The following is a 6,246-nucleotide window of genomic DNA, read 5'->3' on the forward strand; positions in this document are numbered from 1 at the left end:
AGGGAGGTAAAATGGTAATAGAAATTATTAAATGTTTAGAATATAATGATGATGGGGCTTCCCTGGTGGCGCAGTGGTTGAGAGTCCGCCTGCTGATGCAGGGGACACGGGTTCGTGCCCCGGTCCGGGAAGATCCCACATGCCGCGGAGCGGCTGGGCCCGTGAGCCATGGCCGCTGAGGCCACAGCGGTGAGAGGCCCGCATACCGCAAAAAAAAAAAAAAGATAAAATAGGATAGAATGTTAAGAAATCGAATTTAGCAATGTAAAAAATAATCATGAAAATATAGGATTTATTCCAAGTACACAAGGATAATTAGAAAAACAGAAAATCTATGACGGGTAGCGGAACAGGCCCCCCAAATATGCCCCTTTGGCATAAGGATTATTTTGAGCTGGTTATTTCTGAGAAACTGTAGAAGCAGGAGAAGGTACCCTTCTGTAAGGGAAATCTACATTCATAAAGGAAATTTCCACTAGAAAGAGTATTTGTAAGGGAGGAGAGCTACTCCCATAGATCACTTTTTTTTCACCTGAGATTTACCTGCCTGGAAGGGTAAGAACTTTTGTTTCCCATACATTTTCTCTTCCCACCTGTCCTTGAATTGCCTTCTCTTCACCTACAATTCCTATCCTTTTCCTTAGCTCAGGATGGCTTATAAGTCCCAATCAGCTGGCCATATTTTGAGTCCCATATCTTTATGGGGCTCCATAAATACATCCATAATTAAATTTGTTTTTCCCCCCAGTGGTTAATCTGTCTTATGTCAGTTTAATTCTTAGACCAGGCACAGAATCTAGAAAGGGTAAAGGGGGAAATTTTTCCTCTCCCACACTATGTGCACAGACAGCTGGGATGTAGGGGCAAGTGAAAAACAGGTGTATGAGTCCTTTCTTCCTTCAGCTATTAGAGGAATAGTTTCTATTGTTATAATATTTACCATTTGATGCTTATAAACCTGGTACTCACTAGGATGAAAATAAAATTAACTAACATTTCCCCCCCTCATATTTCAAGCCCTTGAATACCACCATGATTCTGAAACCAAGAATGCCATATGTCTCTTTTTAAAAGCAATAGTGTTTCAGGTTTAAATGGAAAATTTTCTCCCCTAAACAGGAAAGAATATCTTATACCCTCTATTTCAAAAATTGCTAAAATAACACCTGATACGGGTGACGAGTTGAACTGTCAAAAGCTGAGATGGAAAGGATGTCAGGGTAACGTATGGCTTAGAAGCTAAAAGCTATACTATTCACCAGTAAGAGCGCTTACCAAATGGTAAGTAATGAACCTAATTGGAATGTCTCGAACATTCACTGGTGCATTAGGGTACTTTTGTGGATTTTAAATCTTTTGCTTAATCTCTCAGGAGGCAATTACCACAGAATACAAAAGAAAAAGAGATGCAATCAGGGCATGATTTAATCTATCTAGGAATTTGGGTTTTTGCACTAAAAAGCAAGCCTTTTGAACTTCCTGGGTTTTTTCATATGAAGAATTCTGAGTTTGTACCAAAGATGAACAATAATTACTCAAACTGATATTGAGGCTCTTTTATTCAATGTGAATATGACAGTGTAGCTCAGGGTAGCAGTATGGGAGCCATTGTTCTAATGGTGTCACGGTTTCCATGATTTGGTTTTTCCAGTCAAAAAAGTTTAAGAATCGTTTCACGTAAGAATCGTTTTACGTAAACCTTTAGGATGGATGTTTCCAAGCATTATATTTTGCATATTTCCCTCTGATTATCCTTGATATTTTTATCAGGTTGTCTTTTCTGACAGCTTTGCCGGCTTTTGGAGACTTTGATGAAACACTGAACTGAAGTAGCAGACATGCATATTGTAGGGGAAGAAAAATTTTCTTCGACTTTCTTAGGATCCCTGGTTGGGTCTAAAAATTAAACTGACAGATTAACAGGAGAAAAGCATATACCTTTTATTGAATTTTTACATGGGGGGCTTCAACCAGATTGAACCCAATAATAATAATAGAGATTCAGATATTATAAAGTCTCAGCTGATATGAAGTAGTTACCAAGCCTCATGCTGAATTAACTGTTCTTAGTGTTTCCCACACATTTCCTCATTTAATCCTCCAGCATCCCTGTGAGGGAGACACATTATTGCTCCCATTTACAGGTGAGGAACCTGAAGCTGAAAGATGTCTGGAACTTGACCTAGATCCCACAGCTCACCTCATAATGGAGCAAGGACTTGAACCCAGGTGTGCCCACCGCCACAGCCCAGGTGGTCCTTGAACTCTGAGCATCTCCTTCAGGGCAGAATCTGAAGCCCTGTTTGCTGAAACTGGAGATTCATGGCGCGGAGAGGAAGATAAGCTTGGATAGGTTGGGCTCCATGGTATTAATATTTTTGAGTATTTGTCTCATTCTTTAACCAGTTTACAAGCTTGTTGAGGGTGGAGTCCAAGTCTTCCTTTTCATCGCCACCTGGGGGTTTTATGTGGTCCCTCTACCCATGCGCCCTGCCTTACTCCATCTCACTAGCTCCTCCCTCCTCTCTCTCCCTTTCTCCCTTTTTCAAGAGGAAATGGAAAATTCCTCTCACTTCCCCATGAAGAAGGCTTACCCATTCTTTTGTTTTGTTTGGGGGGGGGGTCCTCAAGTATCCCATTCCAGCTCAAAATGGATTGTAAGGTTATTTTTCCCCAAGAAAGACAATTTACCCTAAGATACATCCTGGTACCAGCTCTTAAGGAATGTAAATGTCACCTCATTACAGTGATGTAATGATTTATGGAGTACAGAAGGTGTGCTAGGCACTAGGGCTGCCAGAATGATTAAGCTGAACCTAGGCACTGGGGTCACACAAATGGCTCATCAGCCAGCGGGTTATACATGGGGAAAGATGAAACAGGGAAGGTGGAGCAAAGTCAGATTGCTATGGGATCCCAAAGGGGGGCAACAGACACAGTATAGGGGTGAACTATAGCAGGAAGCACCCAGTGTCTCTTCAGGAAATGGAGCTGAAGGTCTGGCCATGTCCAAAGTGCTAGCCAGATGTTTCACCCCAGAATCTTCCAGCTCATTTGGTCACCTTCTTCAGACACCATCCTCGTAAATGAGCCCTCTCTGACACCACAGGGCTCCTGTGGGTCTCGGGCAAGAACAGATTAAAATCTGTACTGGTTCTAAGAATGGAAAAGACAATGAGGTCTGTTTCCATAAGTAATTCAAAATAAAACTGATACTAAACTGTAAGTTTAAGGAAGTCCAAAGAAGTTCTGACTTTTTCCAGTAATGACGACACTAAGCTTATGTGAAAATCAACTATCAGATTAGTTTTTCCTCTGAAATATCTACCTATCATCTATCTATCTATCATCTATCTATCTATCTATCATCTAATCTATCTATCTATCTATCTATCTATCATCTATCTCTTTTTGCCTCTGTATATTGAATAACCAATACTGGACTTTTGGGAAAAATTTAATCTATCACTTGTCCCACAAGGCTACTTTGTATCAGAGTTCTCAAGGAATAAAGAATTGTTACAAATTTCAGATTAAATTACTCCTTACCAGAACTCTCTTTGGGCTGATGCCCAAAGGCTTTCTAAGTTCCACCATAGTTCTTTAAAAAGTAAAAATAGACTTATCATGTGATCCAGCAATCCCTCTCCTGGGCGTATATCTGGAAAAGATGAAAACTCTAACTCAAAAAGATACATGCGCCCCAATGTTCATAGCAGTGCTATTTATAATAAACAAGATATGGAAGCAACCTAGGTGTCCATCGATGGAGAAATGGATAAAGAAGATGTGGTACAAATATATAATGGAATACTACTGAGCTAAAAAGAAGAATGAAATATTACCATTGCAGCAACATGAATGGACCTAGAAATTATCATACTAAGTGAAGTGAGTCAGACAAAGACAAATATCATATGATATCACTTATATGTGGAATCTAAATAAAAAAATGATACAAATGTACTTATTACAAAACAGAAACAGACTCCCAGACATAGAAAATAAACTTATGGTCACCAAAGGGGAAGCGGCGGGGAGAGATAAATTGGGAACTTGAGTTTAACAGATACATACTACTATATGTAAAATAGATAAACAAGGACCTACTGTATAGCACAGGGAACTATATTCAATATCTTGTAATAACCTATAATGGAAAAGAATCTGGAAAAGAGTATAAATATATATACATATATGTAAATATATCACTGAATCACTTTGCTGTACACCTGAAACACTGTAAAGCAACTATACTTCAATAAAAGTATTTTTAATTAGAAATAAATAAATACATTTTTAATTAAATTTCACCATAGCCTAAGGCTCTTGCAGGGCTCTTTAGGTCACTTATCTTTTTATCAAATATTATCATCTGGGTGTGTTTATATAACTCCAGGTAAGCAGTTAGAAGGAATACATACTTCTTTCAGAGATTTTTCAGAAACCTTTAATAATAAATAAATCTAAGTTTATTTTCATATATACTTCCTAGAAGATGGCACACAGATACACAAACCTGTATGGTTAACTGTGGGTTATTTCTGGATGGCTCCAAGTAATTAATGTTTGTTGTAATTAAAATGACACTATCAACAAGATTGTTAACACCTTCCCTGATTTATTCTCAGAGGTGACTACTGCACTCAGTGAAAATGTCTCCAGACCAGCACCACCTGGTGCTGTAACACAGTTCTTAGGTTGTGACACTAAGCAGATGGTGAGCAATGCAAACTCCACTGCAAACAGCTAGTTAAATGAATCCCAGAACTGGACCTTGGTGATGCTCTAGTTGATGAACTCATTTAACTGCTGAGGAAGTTGAGTCACAGAGAGCTTTGTGGTTTACCCACACTTCCCAGCTGGTTGGTGGTAGATCTCTAAGAAGAGCACTGGTCTCGCTTCTCATGCAAAGAACTTTCTACCACATTGCAGAGCTGATCTTGAGCAATGTTTAGGATCCAGCTAAATAGCTTTAAAATGTTTTCAAACCGGTTTGAGTTTTCATGTGTTGCTTTGATATTCACAATTTTATAGCCATTGGAGAAGTTATATCAATATTGGAAATAATATTTTCCTTCTCCCTAATTTCCAGCTTTGCCCCAGTGGAAAAGTTCGAGCATCCCTTTGGTTTATACTGATTCTTCCACTGATGACTTTGGAATTGCGCTACCTCTCCCTAAATCGCTCTCTTGGCAATAGCTGCTACCGATACAATACTTTCTCTTAACCTGTGGCTATGGCCAATGGAGTTCTCCTGGAAAATGGGAGAGGGTCAGCCTCCCGCCCATGACTCCCCCTCTGCTTGGAGGAGAGCTGTGGTTCTGAAAGAGCCAATTGCGAAAAATCCATGGAGAGGAATGATCTAGAAAGAATGCTGGCCTTGTCCCCGGAAGCTGTACCTGTGGGCAAGCTCAGTGTCTTTCCAACTGTGTGCAGAGTTGCCGAGGACAGTGTGTGATTAACCGGGGGATTCTTCTGGGTTTCAGATGCAGACAAGAAACGAATGCGTCATCTTCTCAAACACTGAAATATCTCCCAGATCTGCCACCTTGGGGCTGAGGCAGGGCCTTCATGGCAGTAGCAATAACTGACCGCAGGGACCTTGGATTATCCTCCTGACACATCCAAAGGAATTGTGCCTGCTACAGCCTTGCGTGTCCCGTGCCTGCACTTGACTTGATGGGGAGGGTGTAAGTCACGTGGCTGCCCAGAAGAGGAGGGCGGCAGAGATCAGGCCGGGAACAGGCTGGCTCTGCCTTCCAAGGTAGAAGCTGCATGTCTAGGGAAGAAGTGGGGAGCATGGAACAGACCTCTAGCCTTTAGGCCTGGGCAGCCTCTTTCCTGAGCAGGGTTCCTTCCCCCGATCTGGGCTACAGGCTGGTCCCAGCTCCAGCCCCAGGGGCTCTGGGGCAGACTAACTGCAGCCACAGTCCTGTCTGTACCAGCCTCCCTGAGCTCATGCCCTTTTGCAGTACGACTTTCCACCTCCTCCCAACAAGAGGTGAAGTCCATTTACACACCCTTGCATCTGGACCTGGCCGTGTATCTTGCTTTGGCCAACAGAGTGTGGCAAAGTGGTGGTGTGCCGGTTCTGGTCTTGGCTTCAAGAGTCCTTGCAGACTTTTGCTTGCTCTCTCGGCTCCTGCAGCAGCCCCGTGAACAAGCCTGGGGCTGGCCTGCTACAGCTGCTGGAAGAGGAAAGATGTACCCATCACTCCCACTGACCCAGCTGATAGCTCTCCC

Source organism: Monodon monoceros, unplaced genomic scaffold (assembly GCF_005190385.1).
Source record: "Monodon monoceros isolate NGI ecotype Baffin Bay Population unplaced genomic scaffold, NGI_Narwhal_1 Super_Scaffold_4, whole genome shotgun sequence".
Classification (NCBI taxonomy): Eukaryota; Metazoa; Chordata; class Mammalia; order Artiodactyla; family Monodontidae; genus Monodon; species Monodon monoceros.